Source organism: Leptonotus elevatus, chromosome 6 (assembly GCF_054856555.1).
Source record: "Leptonotus elevatus isolate MCC_2025b chromosome 6, RoL_Lele_1.0, whole genome shotgun sequence".
NCBI classification, from domain to species: domain Eukaryota; kingdom Metazoa; phylum Chordata; class Actinopteri; order Syngnathiformes; family Syngnathidae; genus Leptonotus; species Leptonotus elevatus.
In genome coordinates, this window is record NC_141244.1 from 20,013,968 (window position 1) to 20,032,692 (window position 18,725).

General features: G+C 38.8%; 1 protein-coding gene across 8 annotated transcripts in view; it reads left to right on the top strand.

Moving 5' to 3' along the window:
- Positions 1 to 18,725, top strand: part of mef2d (myocyte enhancer factor 2d) — an 84,529-nt gene that overhangs the window by 15,781 nt on the left and 50,023 nt on the right. Inside the window, exon 1 of one of the 8 annotated variants that reach the window (XM_086077949.1) lies at positions 9,725 to 9,856. The exons of the other annotated variants lie outside the window; for them this stretch is intronic. The gene's annotated coding sequence lies outside the window, so the exon portion shown is untranslated. Of the gene's footprint in view, positions 1 to 9,724; positions 9,857 to 18,725 lie in introns of those variants that run through there. 8 annotated transcript variants of the gene reach the window in all.

The window sequence follows — 18,725 nt, forward strand, 5'->3', positions numbered from 1 at the left end:
GGGTCATAAAGGTTTGTTTTCATGCCCAGAAAGGAGGTGGGTGATACGGCTTTTCACCCAGGACAATTCCTCCGGAGTCACAACAGGTGTGTGCGTGTGTGTGTGTGTGCGCGCGATTGAGAAGTATGAGCTTCCAAAGGGGAGGGGGGGGGGGGAGATGGGACAGAGGACTTATGAAGGGTCCCCTCTGACCCACCTGTAGCCTGTCAGCTGTTGTAAGCCTGTTAAAACGTCAGCTGTTTCTGAGGAGAAGTGTGTGTGTGTGTGGATGGGGGGGGGGGGGGGGGGTTGTTGGGCGGTCAGTTGTTGGTTGCAACGACAGCGTCTTGTATCCTTTGTGGGTTTTGTCATGTGTCGACTGTTGTTATTGTCCAACTTTATTGGTAAAACTTCATTAAAAATTAAGGCTGAACGATATAGAAAAATAATCTCATTGTAATATTCCCTTCCTCAGTATTGCCATTGCAATTGAATATGCGGTAATTTTTTCCAAGTCCTCTTCTCATATATTTTGGGACAAACGCAAGCAATCAATTAATCTGTATTACAATGAAAAATGGCACATTTAATATACATAGTATAGTGTATATATAGTAAGTAATATAATAAGTATTTTGGCTTTATTGGTTGACGTGTCATGATAACAAAATGTTCAGGACTATATATTTTTCAAGAAACTATCACGATAAACGAAAGTATCATTTTTTTAATGCCACTGAAGTAGTGATTTTAAGTACATAATTGCATTGAATTGTAGAACACTAAAATATTTTGGGTTAAAAATGTAAATAAAAATGACCCCGGCTCTGTTCAACCCCCCCGCACCCCCCAAAAAAACACACTTTAATAGGGATGTGTCAATCACATTTTTTTGCACCCGAGTGTCTGCCGATACAGAATCCCAATTAATATTTCCGTAATAAAATGCAATGAAGAAAAAAAGAAGACTACATCCAAATTGTCTCCGTTATCTAATTTTTTATTTCTATATATATTTTTAATAAATGTATTTCAAAATCATACCTTTTTTAATGGCTGGAAATCAGCAGTGGTTCTAATCAAATAAAGAACGAAAACTTAAGGAAATCTAAAAATCCAACCTGAAAATCACGTGATCGGCCCCCGATTATCGATCATGTCGGTTGGATTGGGAAAACCGTACACTTGAACAAATATCAACACAACACATACCACCACATACTCAACTTGCTTATGCTAAAACAATGGCAATTTGGACTCCTGAATTAATATGTAAGAGTTTATTTGTCGATTTAAAATTGAGTTACTTAACACAGTTCCAAAATTCTACTAAGCAAGTGCCGTGTAAAGTCAGATTACAACAATGATCCAAACAGGTTTATCAAATAAATTAATAAAAAAATTTTTTTTTTTACATAATACATCTAAAATAAAGCCAACAAACAGACCAAAAGGAACCCCCCCCCAATTTTTTTTTTTTTAAATAATTATAGCCTTTGCGATTACCGCATTGCGATGAATTGTACAGTACATCCCGTTCCCTCCTCACTCATTCATACAGAACTACAAAATGGCCAACTCATTGTAGGAGCACTATATAATGGATAGGGAGTGATTCCCAACACAGCCCAAGTTGTGGGACGGATGCCATTTTGAATATGTGCGAGACCTGTGCAGCACCCCGACCTGATGTCAGCAGCCAAGAGTTTTTGGCCTGCGCTAAACTTCCCGTTTCATCCTCCGAATCTCCCGGGCACATCTTTTCCTTTCATCAGGCGCGTCTGCTCTTATTTTACCGCACGTAAGCTAAACGTCTGCCGCCTCCCGACCGGTCGCGGCATGGGAGTCGTCGCAGCTGTCGGGTGATTTATGACTTTAATTTACTCGACAGATTAAAATATAACGCGGCCACACGGGCGGCGTGTTAATGAGGATATCACGGCAAAGTCTCGTCTCTTTGCGGATTCTTCCTTTTATTGATTTCACCTTCAAATGAAGAAGAAGCAGCTGAGGACGTTTGTTGAGTTTTTTTTTTTTTGTCAGCAGCTGAGCCAAGCAGACACGTAGCGTCTGTTGGGGCTCGTCGTGACGCTCTTGAACTTTCACCTTTGGTTGTGACAGCTTCAGGGGGGTTGGGTGGGGGGAATGGGGGTAGTCGAGACATAGTGAGTGTCACATCTTATTTGCTAGAAATACTGTATGTCAGGGAGAGTGCACAAATCAACATATTAGGTACACTTTCAGACTCCTATAACACGATCCAAAGCTATATTGTCATGTAATAAAAAAATATTGGGAACAATTAAGACAAAAAGCATACAAATATTAGAAAAAATATAAAATTATTATGTGAACAAACTCATTTGAAAACAGAAATTCAACCCCCCAGAAAATGTAAAATAGGGAAAAAAATTGGTGAAAATTTACATTTTAAATTTAAAAGATTGAGAAAAAGATTGAGAAAAAATGAAAATCCAAAGCAATATTGTGTATTGTATGCAATACAAATATTGGGAAAATTTAAAACATACAGATATTAGAAAAAAATTGAAATAATTATTATTTGAACAAACTAATTTTAAAACAATCAAAAATAAATTCAACAAAACAAAAACAAATGGGGGAAAAAATTATGACATTTTGCAAATATAAAAAAAAACAAAAAAAGAATGACAAACAATACACATAAAATGTAAAAAATACTAAGCATTTATCATAAATAATAAATACCAAAAACACAAATATTTGACACAAATGCATTAATGCTTGGCAGAAAATACATTATTATTGGAAAGTAAAGACATATTGGAAAGAAAAGTAGCAAATACAAAAATATTTAATGATATATATATATATATATATAAAATATCAAGTGTCATGTTATTTGGTAGCCCAATGCACTGCAGACTGACATCACCGGCTTAGTAGGGGACCTTCTCTGCTTCTTCTTCTTGTTAATTGAGCTGGGTGTCTTACATCCCAGTGCCACCCAGCAAGGTGTGGCACAACATACACTGAAGAGGTGCAACTCCTAATTCGGACGTGCCTGTACTGTAAAAACCTGAGAAGAAACGATTGCTTAAAAAATGGCAATAAAGTTGGGGGCAAACGATGAATTGCAATATAGCAGGGGAACGCTGCATTACACTATGAGACTCAAAATTAGTTTTAAAAGTTGTAGTGTCACTTTGAGGCTGTGAAAACATCAATAAAGTGTTGGGAAATTAATTAAAATTGAATAATGATTTCGATTTTGGCTTCTCACGATCTTTAAAACATAATTAAAGAAAGTCGTTTTGAGTAGAGTTTTTGTAGTTTTGAAATGAATGAATCATTGTTTGTATTAATCGTGATTTCAATATCAATCAAAATAAGCAAAATTTTTCCATAATCACTCAACCCTAGGTTGATCAATGAGCGGCTGAACAGCTTTCAAGAACTTGTTTCAGCTTTTTGTCTGCAGCATGTTCGGTTTTCATTATTACGCTGCAGGATTTGTCAGATGTGCGCGAGAGAACGCGTACAATTGCCACACAATGTAGGTCAGAGCAGAGGAAAGCTTTGTCATTTTCTTCTAATTTCTCCAATCCTCCCCAGGGAGGGAGAAGGAAGGCTTCATTTGCATAACGCCGTCAAAGCCTTGCGAGCGCGTCGTGTTCATTTCCACGCCTGTTTGTGGCAAACGAGCATGACTTCTTCTTCTTTGTAAAGCAACACAAACAAACACAAACAAACGCGGCGGACGCCGTTTGGCAGTCATGAGAAGCGAAGCTCGGCTTTGGAATTAAATACATGCGCCTGCAGGCCGGCTGGCTGCTTCATCGCAGCGCTCTGCTCTTCTTCTTCTCCTTCTTCTCCTTGGACAAGAACGTGTCGGTGCCTCCCCCACCCAACCTGGCAGGTCCTCGCTTGGCTCGGCGGGAGAGCGGAGGAAGGATCTCAGATCCTCCTTTCGGGCTGCTGGCCAACATCGTGTGTTGCACTCGGAGGGATGAAAAAAAAAAGGCATTTTTACGAGATCATTCTCATACAGTGTGGATTTACACTTATGCCATATTCGCTATTCGTATCACAATTAAGTAAAAAAAAAAAACGTAAATGGAGTGCACACTGACGCGTCAACCTATGGAAAGGTTTTCTTTTTAGTTCAAAATAACTTACTTTAATTTCTAGGATTCCCAGGGTCTTCTTTTGGACCAATTTTAAATCCTACCGCTTGCATCAAAGCAGTTGCTAGTAATAAATGTTAATTTTATCAGCCATTTTTAAATTTAGTCTCGGTTTTAGTTTCAGTCATGCATGTTAGTTTTTATCATACTTCAGGTTTCCATCCATTTATTTCAATTTTTTTTTAAAGCTAATTTACTGAAAATGCGCATAACGGACATGCGAGTTATGCCCGATTCCATCTGTTCTTGGGGACTCCACCGCTGTAGGTGGCGGTATACACCATAGAGATGGGATCCACCAGTAATTTAAAAGAAGAAGAAGAAAAACAGGAAGCGACTGAGCCGTGCGATGACGTGATGCGAGTTTGCTTTTGTGATTCTTCATAAACAGTAGCGTTTCTTTGCTGTTTTCCATCTAAAATAGTAATAATATTCACTTCTGTATATTTTCTTGCCAGCTGATAATGTTGAACATTTCGAATCTAAAACTACTGTATTTCACATAAAATTTCACTTCACACACAATTCTAGGATATCAACAAGTGGCAACTATGGCTCTATACTATAAGCTAGTAAATTAGCCAGCATTAGCTAGCAGTCGGATTAACATTAATGTTGGAACGTTATAGCCGTTGGATTAATGTTACATTTTATAACTGTAATTTCCTTTTTTAAACCGTTTGCCGTGAATCCATCTCCCGTCTGTCATGTTCGTCCATGACTGCAGATTTGAAAGGGGGGCGTGTCACTGTGTGTCACATGACAGTGTCACGTTGACAGATTTGCAGAGACAGGATTTTACAAAATCATCTCATTTTCATGTAATTTTTGTTCATGAACTAAAATGTCCATAGATTTCAGTCGAGTTTTTGAAGTGAAGTCAAGTCTTTATTAGTCGACAAAAATACATATTGATTTTGTCCCAGTTATTGTTTATTAATGAGGGTTTTAGTCTAGTCTAGTCTAAGTCCGGTGAAGAATGTGTGTTGGCGAAATTATTTTTATTTAGTTTTTGTTATCAAAATTAACACTCGCTGCTAGCTAGCTAGCACTAGAAGAGAAAAAAAAAGCGAAATACACCATTAGGAAGTTTCATGACATTTGAATATACACATGATGGACAGAATTTGTCCGGAAGATCCAAGAACCACTTTGGCCTTCAAAATAAAACTCCTTGCTTTAGGACTGTAAAAGGAGTGACTGAGTTCTTGTGAGCGACAGCGACTGGGCTTCCCAAGGAAGAACTCTCAGCCTGGTGCCCTTTCTTGACCTTGAAGTCTCCGCTGGGGCTTGGGAGGGTGTGGGAAACGGGGGGCCGGCAGCGGGCGGAACAGTCGCGTCATTGACTTTCCACACAACGCCGCGAATGTCCGAACGGGGTGCAGCGGTCGCGTCTGTGACAGCGGCCCCGTGGGCCACATTCCAAGAGGCGGTTGCGTCTGGAAGCAGTAACTAATATGGAGAAATCACGCCGTGCCGCCAAGAGCCCAAAAAATGTGCACAATGATGAGAAAAATATACAACAGCGCTTGACTAAAAAAAACTAACTTTGGCCTTATCTCCAAAATCCTCTCCTCATTTACTTCCTTACTGGCCCCTTAACTCAGATAAGTTTTGGACCCATTAAGTGAAATTGGATCATTTCTCATGGCATACCTGATGAACACAATCGTTGGGAACAGAGGTGGCAAATCCAGGTCCAGAAAGTAAAAACCCTGCCAAAGTTTGGCTTTAGCCCCAGGTGCTAGCTAGCTAGATCCTTAGCTAGCTCCCATGGTGCTTGTTTACCTTTTTTTCCTTTTAGGGCGCTAGTTTCTAGGCCCCCCAAAACATAACCTTACTTTATCGTCCAACATGGCTTTGGGACTACAAACGTACGTCAAAACGTGCGACGTGTATCCGGTCTTGCCAGCGGTTATTCTCATAGCCAAAATTAACATTTTCCATTTTTCGATACGCTTCAAATTTAAAATCCACTCCCCTTTTGAATTTCTAGCGTTTCCATTCAGTTTTATTTTGGTGGATGGGGGGGATGGAAACTCAAATAATGATAGTTTGATCAGCAGGAATTAGTATGCTATATGGGGTTAATAATATGTATACAAAAACTTTAAATATTTTATTTTTGCCAAAGTACAAATTCAATAGTTTGTCTTCATTTTAGGAAAATTATATATATATATATATATATATATATATATATATATATATATATATATATATATATATATATATATATATATATATATATATATATATAAAGGAACAGTGTTAATTATTAAACTGAAAAAAACACCAATGCTCTTAATCATACGTGTACATAGCAAAGCTTGAATCTTTCTTTTTAGGAAAGTGAGAAATCGATAGTTTACCTTCATTTGAGGAAATTAAGGATGCAACACTAGCAGTTTGAACATTGTTGATTGGTATGCTTTAAAAAAAAAACGTCCCGGGTTTCAAACCTAACTTAGGACTTCAGACCTCAGTCAACAAGGTTTATCGGAAGGGTTTTCAACAAGGACTGTGGTTTCAAATTATGTTTTCAAGACAGGGTTAGGGTTTCAAATTGAATGGATTCTTATCAAACTCAATGAATTCCGATGACCTTTTAAGTATTTTAGAGCTTTTTCATCTGATGTCATGTCACTGGTATCAATCAATGTCAACGTTTGTATCAGTATTATCCATATTTGGATGGATCCACCCACCGCCACTACTGTGTAGTTTGGCCAAGAGGCACAAGACATCAGCAATGTGTTTGTACAACTCTCTTGACAGCTGAGCATGTGTGTGCGCCTGTGTGTGTGTGTGTATGCGCACTTGTCCAGCTGTCTTTGTGTGGACTGCGCAGTTCAAATAATCAAAGCGGTGGTCAAAGATCCCCTCAGAGACAAGGTTAAGTGTTAAAATGTGAGTCATTTCAAGTTTGCCACTTCATTCTGAAACATGTAATATATATATATATATATATATATTTATATTTATATATATATATATATTTATATATTTATATTTATATATATATATATATTTATATATTTATATTTATATATATATATATATATTTATATATATATATATATTTATATATTTATATTTATATATATATATTTATATTTATATATATATATTTATTTATGGTGTCACGTGTATCGGAGTACACAAAACATCGAAAAAGTGCCAACTTTTTCAACATGGGAAAAACAACTGGAGTGGGAGGGGGGCCGGGGGTGGTCACTTCGCCTGCTCTGATGACTCAAACACAAACAAATCTACGGTATACCTTCAAACCGGTAACTGGCCCATGCCAATTACACACTAATTTCTGCCTCTTTCATTCATGTACAATTTAGCATTTGCATCTACATATATATAATATTTATTTATTATTCATGTATGGTTGAAACATACTGATGTGTGTGTGTGTGTGTGTGTGTGTGTGTCTGTGTGTCTGTGTGTAATGTGGGTGGGAAGGCTCTTTTGAGGGTCCAATGGGAAAAAAAAGGCATACAGGCTGCTTCCATCCTGCTGCCAGCAGCTCAGCCGGCACACGCGCACCAATTTTTTGGCATGTTTTCACCCACTTGCCATTGACTTTATTTATGATTTGACATAATGTTAAAAATGAGCTCACATGAATACAAATTCAAATAATTTCAAATAGGAAGTGATTTTCGAGACTCATAAAATGGATTATATAGTCAGCTTGATGTGGAAAAACGTAAGACTGTGAACTTCTGGTACTTTAAAACACTGCAGAGTCATAAACTAGACTTGAAATGGATTAAACAGAGAGTTTGATGGGAAAAGCGTATAAAAAACACTGCAAAGTAATGGACTGGATTAAACGGGCAATTTGATGGTAAAAACGTAAACACGTGATGTTTTGTGCATTAGAAACACTGCAACATGATTAAACTCTTGAGATGGTCTGGTTTGATGTAGAACATGCAAAAGATCAAGTTTCACCACTTAAAACGCTTTAAAGTGATTGATGAGACCTCCTGAAATTGAGGGAATTTATGTTTTGATGTGAAAAACGTATAACTAGATGACGTTTTGTCACATCAAAGACTGTAAACCAGAGTCGACTCATGAAATGGCAAAGCGTCTGGAATACGTATAAAAAGACAAAGGCAGACAGGAGAGTCCGAAGTACTCCGTAAATGTGGCCATTTGGGAGGTGAGATGCCCAAAATGCAAGAATAGAAGTTAGTCAACTTCAAGATGCAGAGTAGAGGTAGACCAATATGGTATTTTCAGGGCCAATACCGATTATTAGTCGTCAAGGAGGCCGACAGCCGATATTTGAAGCCGATATTCATTTTCAGTAAAGAGGGGGGTTAAAAAGTATTGGTCTCAATTGTTTTAAAATGCAACTGCCAATCTTGACTCTGTTGTAATGTCTTAAAGCATATTTATTGAAAACATTTTCAGACTTTTCCCCAAAAAATTCATCTTAGACATTGACCTTTTAAATTTGTAACACAATGTTTAAGGAGCTCCCAAGGTATGTCTTAAAAAGTTAAATGTAAATACCATAGCTCTCTATAGTTTTCTGCAGTAAATATTTTTTTCCCCCAAATTTAAAAATCTTAAACTTTTACATTATTTTTTTTTATGTCGAAGAAAAACAAATGGTTCAGAAGGTTCCCAGGGTCAATAGCATCTCTTATAAAGTTAACTGAAAATTTTAATTAATAGCTACCTGAAATTAAAATGTTTTTGGATTCACATTATATCGGCCGTCAGATTAAAAAAAAAAAAAGGCTGATACCGATATTCGCCAAAATGCCCAATATCGGCGCCAATAATCAGCCAGGCCGATTATCGGTCTATTTCTAATGTGGAAAAATCATTGTATTCTAAAAATGCTGTTTTCTGACTTCTTTCTATTTTTTTCGTTTTGTAGCAATTAGCATTAAAATATAGCTAAATTTCATCATGATTCACAAATCTATTTAGAAATGTGAATAGAAGAGCTTTTTTTCCAACATGGCCCTGGTTGAGCTCTTTTACTCTGCTGCCATCGTTTTAGTAATAACTACCATTTCTTCAACTGTTCTGTGCAGTTGAAGCTGCATCAAAGCCTTTATGCTCTAGCATAAAAAAAAAACATGAACATATAAATACGTCTTTGGGACCCGCAAAACATTTAAAATAGAACATATTTATACGTTTTTGGGAGCAAAAGAGTTGAGCAGCCAGTTTGATGTGGAAAAACATCAGAAGGTGACATTTTATTACTTGAAAAAGACCTCCTGACACTGTACAACATGGACGCTGACGAATCGGTGGCAGTTGCTGAAGGCATGCGAAAGCGCAGCGGCGGCGTGAGAGGAGGTGGAGGGTGGAATGGGGGTAGGGGAGGAGGGGGTCGAGGAGTGCATGTGCTTGTGAGGTGTTAGGTTAGGGAGGCCAAAAAGGGTGGTGGTGGGTGGGTGGGGGGTTGGGGGGGGTCGTTGCAGGGTGTTTAGTGAGCAGGGTAGTTTGTGGGTGTCGAGAGCTCGGGGGGTGGGGGGCCGTGGGGGCGTTCCAGCAGCAGTTGTCACTCGGACGCTCGCTGGCGGAGCGACCACGCTTGTGCTCTGTCGACCCACCTTCCTTTTGCAACGGGTACGCTAGCTGCCATTTTGGACCTGGAGCTGGACTACCGCCTGGCTTTTTAACCGGCCTCTATCCAGAGTCCTTGTTGGGTTTTTCCCACGGTAAGAACCATTGATTAAGATCCCTGAAGACCTGAGTGAGTTGGATTCAAGGCAAGGCGAGTTTATTTGTATAGCACCGTTCCTCGGCGAGGCGAAACATTTTTTTCATAGCCAGGAATAAAAGTCAAAAACTGTCTGGTAGGAAGAAATATCTTGGCAGACAAAGAACAAGCCCTTTTAGTCTTGATTTGGTTTTTAAGATACTTCTTGGTTAACTTTTTGTTTTTGCCATGTAGATTATCAAATAAAATAAAAAAACACAAAACAGAAGCCAGATGGCGAAACCCAGAAATAATATTCGGCATGTACGAATAAGTAGCAGTGAAAAATCACATTTTTATGGCTGACTTAGAATGTACAGACAAGGTTTGAGCAGCTCTCATGTGTTCAGGAAGTTTGTTCCACAGTTGAGTCGCATACAAACAGAACGCCATTTCACTTTGTTTAGTTCTGGAAAGGCTCGGTAAACCTGAACTTGACGACCCCGAGGATCTGGAAGTCTCATAGGGAACTAAAAGGTTTAAGTCCAAGTCCGAATTCAAGACAAGCTCTTGCGATTATTGGCTTATTTCAGTTTTTGCTCTTTGATTGAGGCAGTCTGTGATAAGATGAGTGGAGAATTTTACAATAGAGGTGGGGGGGGGACTCAAGTCACATCAGTTGACTCGAGTGAGACTGAAGTCACCAATTTTGTTCTTGTTTGACGAATGAAAGACTCAACTTGACTTTGTCATCATAAGACTCAACTTGATTTAGACTCGAGCTACATAACTTGATATGTCTTGCCTGTTTACATTTGAAAATCTACATTTTCAAGATTGATTAATGGCATTTCAAATCATTTCAAATTTGAGTAAATGAAGTTCCGAGCTGGCTCTAATTCAAGGTATGTAATAATATGGGGATTGGTTTTGGGTCATTAAAAAGCTCTGATTACGAATGTGTGTTTACAGCTAACCAATGCATCATTTTCTTTACTGGGAACTTAAATGGACTAGCTTGATTTTTGCCACAGCAACTTGGGGCTTACTTTGAAACTTGATGGTTAAAACTGGAGACTTACATTTGACTTCCAAATGTGATTTACTCGCACCTACGGTTAGATAGCGTGTAGAGGCCATCGTCAGCTGCCGAGCTGACTTCAAATCTGCGACAGCGGGTAGTTGGTGGGGGATGTCATTGAGGGGCGAAATGGGTTGGGGGGGGGGGGGCATCTGATGTCTCAGGATAGATTTACAGCCCCGCTAGCTCGTGCTGCAGTGAGCCTCGTAACGCCGCACCTGTTGGTTTCCCCTCTTGACTCGCGAGGCTATTAATGCGTCAAGCGTCGTGATTGGTGGGCTCGCCGCCACCTGTCAAGACACCGTTGTTTACCTTTAAAAGTCAGCATAAATATACAAAGTCTTCTTTTTCAGCCGTTTGCTATGATGCTAACCGACGCCGTGAAGCCATGTTGATGAATTCCCCTGCCATGAGTTACGGCGCGTTTGTTAGCGTATCCTCCGAGCTGTAAAGTCAGAGCCGCTTGCGTCCGCTATATATCATCAGTAGTGATATTGCAAAACTCAATTCAATTGGACTCGGCTTGTTCCATACAAATAAATCAAATGCAAATCACGAAATGCAAAGGGCCCGTAACTCTTAGCCAATCACGATCATTGATAGGGAAATGTCGACGGCCAATCAGTGGGCAGCTGTGGAAGGTCATTTCATAACTGTGTTAGCTTGGCATGCATGTTGACACGTTTACATGCAGGCAATAACCCTTTTAAAACCCGAATATTGGCAATATTCGGTTTTATATTATTTATTCGGGTAATTAAAACCCCAAATAAGAGCCCTGGGTTACTCTTTTCATCATCGGGATTCTTGCTCATATAAACGCAGTCGGAATATCTCGATCGATCGGGGCAATGTTTTTCGCTATTTTCTTCGTCGTTTTCTTTTCTTCTTCTGATTGGATTCGCAAGGAATCTTGGTCTATGTAGTCACGACTTGTCCTACTTGCTAATGGAGCCTCCCTTGAATACATTGATTTCCCCGTTGCATTTTCACGTTATTTTGTGTCTCTACGGCGAAAATGCCACAGTTTGTGCCTATGTACACATTCAGTAAATACAAGTATATAAGTCCGTGCTAATGGCGTGTAACCCTCCGGAAATACTCAACAAGTGCTGCAAGCGTCATGTACGCTTGCAGCAAAGAAACCACACTTCTCGAGCGAGGAGGAAACCCGACTACTTTATTTGAGTGACATAAATATATCTTTTATTGAACGTGTATCGTAAGGTAAAAGCGGAAATGACGTTGTTTACGTAATTACGTTTTCCGCGCGTCGCAGTCCAAACGGGTTATTCCTATCGAGCACAAATGAGCATGTAAACGGGAGTGACTCTTTCCGCCACGCATGTAAACGCGTTATCTCGATTGTTTCCGAAACCGGAATTCTGACCTTAACCCAAACATTGACTGCATGTAAGCGTAGTCTTTGTTTCACTAAAGTTTCATCAAATCTAACCAAAAGGCACTAACGCTGTTAGCATGAACCATTAGCGGGAGGAGCATTTGTATTAACTATACATCATGTCCAGTTGAGGCAATTAAGGTCCTAATTGGTAGGGATTGAATATCTGAAGATGTTAGTCATCGACAATAATGTGATGAAATTCTATTCAAAATCGGTTATTAACGATGTCGTTTTTTCAGCACAGTATAGCTGTTAGCGTTTTCACTGATTACTGTATTTAAAAGTAATAGTGCTCTTAATTCGAGTACAGCTTTCAGCCGCGCTAACCACCTCAAACCTTGGCTCAATAAAAGTTGGGAAACACTGGACCGGACTTCTCGCATGTTGACAGTGTTCCACCATTAATCCACGAGGCTTCGCGTCAGTTTGCCGACCGCTGTCTTGGCCTGTCTTGGTGTCACTTGTCCAGTTGGCATTTGATTTGACGCTCCATTTTGTTTATAAGACGGTAGGAGAGCTCTCAGCGGGAGAAAGCGGTCAGCCGGGGCGGTCTCCAAGCAGCTGGCGGATGCTTGTTTTAAAGTTCATCTCGACAACAAACGCTTCGTGACCGCATGCAATCAGTGGCGTTGGTTGTGTGCCGAGAAGCTGTTGCAGTTGTCAAATTGTCTGCCAGGTTGTTTTGTTGTGACTTGAATGCCTTGCCGCATGCTTGTGGTTTCCATAATTCAGCGTGAATGACAGATGAATTTCGCTTTACACTTAGCGGTGAAGGGTATAAATGTACAGGTGCGATCGTATCGGAGTTCCTCCTCCCAATCGCCCGGGCGAGATTTCTGTGTCAGTCGACCACCTTGGGCCGGATTTACACTGCGTGCTTCAAGTTGACACGATTCCGATTTTTGGGTGTGTGTCACAATTGTGATGTGTGTCATGTCAGCGTAAAGAGAAACACATGTATGGGATCAGATATCCGCACATCGGAGTTGGGCCTCTTTCAAATGTGGATAAGAACCCGATACGTGCTGGATAACTGCCACTGCTGACCGCAACGTCAATCGGAGCACAGAGCGGATATACGCCATCAATGACCCGCCCTCGTCTGCACAAACAACACAGATGAACACATCAAAAAAACACCTGCTTTAAATCTGATATGTTGACATTTTTAGCAAACATGTTTTTTTGTTGATGTTGTGATATTGATTAGAGATAGACCGATATGGTTTTTTTCAGGGACAGGTCAAGGAGACAGATATTCAATTTCAGTAAAAGGGAGAAAATATTGGCGCCAACCATTTTTATAATACAAACTCCAACTCTTAACTTTATTGAACAACTTTTCAGATTTGCAAAATGACGATTTATTTCTTTTTACATCTTAGACAATCGTCATCTTTGTTTTAAAAGTTTCAGGGAGCTCCCAGGGTCCTCAGCATGTCTTAAAAACTAAATAAAAACCTAATTCACAAGTAAATATCATAGCTCCCTGCAGTTTTCTGCTGTAAATACATTTTGCTAAAATTTAAAAATAACTGAAATGTTCTACTTTCATGTATCTTTGTTTTACTTATAAAAAAAAAAAAAGAAGAAGATGAAAACAAAACCAAAAATGAGATGTTCCTCAGATCAGCAGCATTTCTTATAAAGTTAACTACAAATCTAAATAAAAAGTTCCCTGAAATCATCACAGTTTTAAAATTATTCTCTTATTAGTCGGCAGATTTTTAAAAAGACTGATGCCGATAATCGGCCTGGCCTATAATCGGTCTATCTCTAATATTGATATTCTGACAGTAAGTTAAAAATGACTATTATGCTTTTAGGCTAACAATATGACGTTTCGCTAGTACAGCTAACGAGAAAGTTACTAACAAGTACAGACGCTGGATGCTAAGTGGCTAATGCTAGTGTTTTGTGACTGAGCTAGATTGTATGACTTGATTTATGACTTGCTTAATCCGAGTAATGACTCTTGAAATTTAGTGGAGAATTGCCCTAATTCACTCAAGTTTTGCCACAATAATCTGGTACTTGAAGGCTAAGACTTGAGACTTGCATATATGACCTGCTCCCATATCCGCAAAATCGTATTACTCCTAAGGAATGGAACTTTGTTACATGATTCAAATTCAACCTAACCAATCATGAATTCATTTTTTTTTCATCCACTTACGAACTGAAAATACAAGTTTGCCCACATAATTATACCTTTCGGTCTTTGGACGCTTTCAGGTTAAGGTTAGGTTGATTGTCTTGGCACGGCGAGACTGATGACAAACAGTCGCACAGTGCCAAGACTAAAGTCACAAACAGGAACAACCCTGTCTCAACCGTAAAGCACTTTTCCCCCGTCATTGTTCCGCCGCTTCGCGTCGGTGTCGCACCTAACGCCGTGATGGGTGCGCCCCCGAGGCTTCTTCTTTTGCTTCCCGTTGCTGATGTAACCAGACAGGTCAAACTACATTGTAGTAGTACAGTCGTCATGCTGGTGCATAACAAAACCCTTTTTCTTTTTTTTATGGGTTCGTTGTTTCGGCAGCGCAGCACTCGCCTTTGTTGCGCCGCAGAGGTTCGCCATTGTCTCAACAGCGATGCTGGTGGGTTTCGTCGAGACAAACGCAATCAGTTGAGGAGGAAGAAAAAAAACAGGACGTAATTGTCAAAGTTTTGCTGATTATGCTGCCCTGTGCGGTCCAATTTCAAATGCATGTTTACTCGATTATACAGCGAACCCCTGCTATATGCTGATTCTTCACTCGCACCCCGACTATGTAACAGAGTCTGAAGTACTTGTTTAGACCTCTAAGTATTGTTATATGATCCGTTTGCATGTGTTGCTGCCGTGTGTGTTAGTCGCAATTGTTTGAAAGTTTATGATTACCGTAACAGCTGTACTAATTTTTGTTTGCCTGCGAGAGTATTTTAAAATATGAGGAGGCATAAAATCAACCAATAAAATTGTATGATTACGGATATTTACGGGCAGGTGGGTCTGGAGCATATCTCCTGCAATAAACGAGGGTTCACTATATATTTTGTACACAGCCTACGCGCTCACTTATAATAGTAAAAATGCTATTCTAAGGGACACTTTTATTAGCGTATCAATGGGCTCAGTTGATTTGTTTACTACTGTTATTTTACGTAGCAAGAAAATAGAAAATAATTATTTTCAGTCATTTTTCTGTGTATAGCACCCCGACCTACAAATTGGCCATCTTCCGAGTCAATATCGGAGGCGGGATGACGGCTGCGTGCAAGGGGTTTCCGCAATACTTGGATAGCAGAGACTTGCTTTTACTACGTTGAAAACAATTGTTGCTGTCTGTCATCTATTTTCTAGGTCACACATGACGCTGGCGTCAACTAATTATCTGATTTCGGGAAGCCGTGTTGGCTGTGTGACATTGTATGCATAGACGCCATTTTCCTGATTGTTTGATATTTTTAGCCTACAAACAATTCTCATACACATATTTACTGTAATTATGACTTGGCTACTGGATTTGCATAGGTTAGTGGTTGGCTACGCATTAACGTATAGGTACAAATTTGGGTTACAGCATTGTTGTATTTTTAATCTTTCACATACTGTATAGTAACGATGCAATTTCAGAGTAGCCGGCTGAAATATTCACCCTGTTTATTGTCAAAACAGACAAAAATAAAAAGTAGAGTAAAAACATAAAATATATACTATATAAAAATATATACGTTTAATTATTTTGTTATTTTAACAATGCCATATATTACAAAAAAATTCCCAAATATTAGAAAAAAATACAAATATTAATAGTCCAATATTGGAAAAAATATTAGAAAAGATGAAAATATTTTAATTAGGATTGCTGCAATTATTTTGAACTACCGCAATTAGTGTACTTTATTTTGAAAAATAAAAAATAGATGAATATAAAATTATCAAAAAAATGGGAAATAAAAATGTAAATGTCAGAAAAATCCAAAAATATTTGGAAGAATTGTCATTTTAAAAAAAATTGATGAAAAATAATATATTGGAAAAAATATTGCGATGCTGAAAAAACTGGATGAAAAATACACAAATATTGAATTTAAGAGCATTACAAAAAATACAAAGGGATGAGGCAAACAGAACAATTTTTTAGACTAAAAATACAAAGATGTTTGGCCATTATATTTTTCCAGCTCATATTATGTCCCCACGTTTGATTATAATATTGGCAAACTACAGCAATCGAATTGTACAGCAAATTATTTATTATTGTTGCAACACAGCTTTATCCATGGCTGCTTTATCCCTTTCGACAAATCACCTCCACTTCGGAAGTACTTTCTTTGCACTGCATCAACACCCCCACCTCTCTATCGCCTCACCCGTGATTGGTTAAGTGGATTGCGGGGAGTGCGAAGGGAGGGGTGAGATCATGTTCTTCTGCCAGTGCTTGGCAGTGTGGACGCACAAAACCATCTTTCAGATACACGGCCAACATCTCGCCCCCCTCCTGCCCTCCTCTTCCCTCCACCTGCAGATGCTCCCACCACTAAATCAGCTTTGTTGACACAGCAAAGATGGATGGCGAGCGACTGCGACTAGTTCGCCATGTGTTCTGGTTGCCGGGGGACGTGAGCGGTGATTGGAAGTAATCAAGTACATTACAAAATACTTTGTGATAGGTATCTGTACTTTGAGAAAAGAGCATCAATTATTCACACATATTGGAAATTTTTAGTGGTTTTAAAACTCTAACCTTTTAAAAGAGTAAGAGAATGATAGTGTCTAGTGCTGAAAAAAAAAACAGCTTTTGATGTTTGAATATTATTCATCTTATCTGAAAAAAACACACATAAGTAAGGTGTATATGTCAGTTAGTCTTCGCTAATTTAGCATTTCTTAGTTACTGAGTCCACAACATTAGCTAAGTTATGGAACTGGGTTGTTTTGATAGCGTAAAAGTAGCACCAATGCTAGCTGGATTTTACGTTTGTACCTTTCAGAGTCTTTACTTTTGTGTAGTGCCAGCTGAAAAAACACCAGCTTTTGATGTTTAAATATTATTCGTCTTATCTGGAAAAAAAACAACCCACACATAAATAAGGTGTATTATGTCAGGTATTCGTCGCTAAGTTAGCATTTCTTAGTTACTCAGTCTGCAACGTTAGCAAAGTTATGGAACTGGGTTGTTTTGATAGCATAAAGTAGCACCAAGGCTAGCTAGATTTTACGTTTGTACTTTTCAGAGTCTTTACTTTTTTACCTTTTATTAAAGTACAGCAGTTGATTGAATACTTTCCCACCTCAAGACCCGAGGCAACGCGCAGTAAATAACCCGCAGCTGGTGCTGGCACAACTGCCTCAAGGCTGCAAAGCCAACCTCAGCAGGGTCAAGGAAGGTCACTCAGCGGCCCACTTAGACAACCAGCCAAGTGCTATCGTGTCAGCCACGTTGCTGTCGTCTTTACTTACCTGCTAGAACCGGAATTGCGCTTGCAGTTTTGGCTTTATCACAGCAATAGGGTCTGAGCCCTGCCACGAATATTCAAATAACATTTAAAAAAAACTCTTAATCACATTGCCCGGCATATTGTGACACATGGTACTACACCAAAATCTGTATGTTTGAAATGGTCACAAGTTGTAGTGTTGTGTACATCTGGAGGTGAAACAAATTGTTTGACAATTTGGATCCAGATAAAATCCACAACAGAACCACAATCAATGATGTTCATCAAAGTGGAGCGTGTCTATATTTAGCCTCAGCGAAACAACCACCCAGAATTGTTTCCATTTATTGCTACGCTTCTTCTCCTTTGCGTCATTTTCTGGCTGGCGTCCTGAATGAGCGTGTTAGTCCAGTTTGTGGTTTTTCACATGGATGGCACGACGTCGCTTTGCAGCTAGCGTAGTCCGTGTGATGAGTCTTCAATAAACCACCGTGGCACTGAAGTTACGCTTACATGACAATGATGGAGGAAAAACTTCAGGTTTTCAAATTTAGCCAAAAATAAATCATCATTTGGAAAAAACGTGTATTTATCTCAGAATTAAAACTTGCAAATGATTACCTTGAAAAAATATGTTTGAACATAATACAGCATGCGGCCTGCATTCAAATTGCATTGGCAGAAAAAACAAGAAAAACATATATTCAATACAAATAAAAAATGGGAAAATGTAGCATTTAATGTCATTCTTTTTTAAAGATAAAAATAGAAAATTACCACCCTAAAAAATATTTTTGTACTTCATTTTAAGCAGGACATTTTTTGTTGTTGTGCTTTCTAATACTGGGAGTTAGCATTCTATATATTTACTGTACTTGAATACAAGGTAATTATGATTATGTTAATTCATAGTTTTAAATTGTTATATCATAATACCATATTTGGACCTAGTTATACCTTTCATGCAGGAGAGTA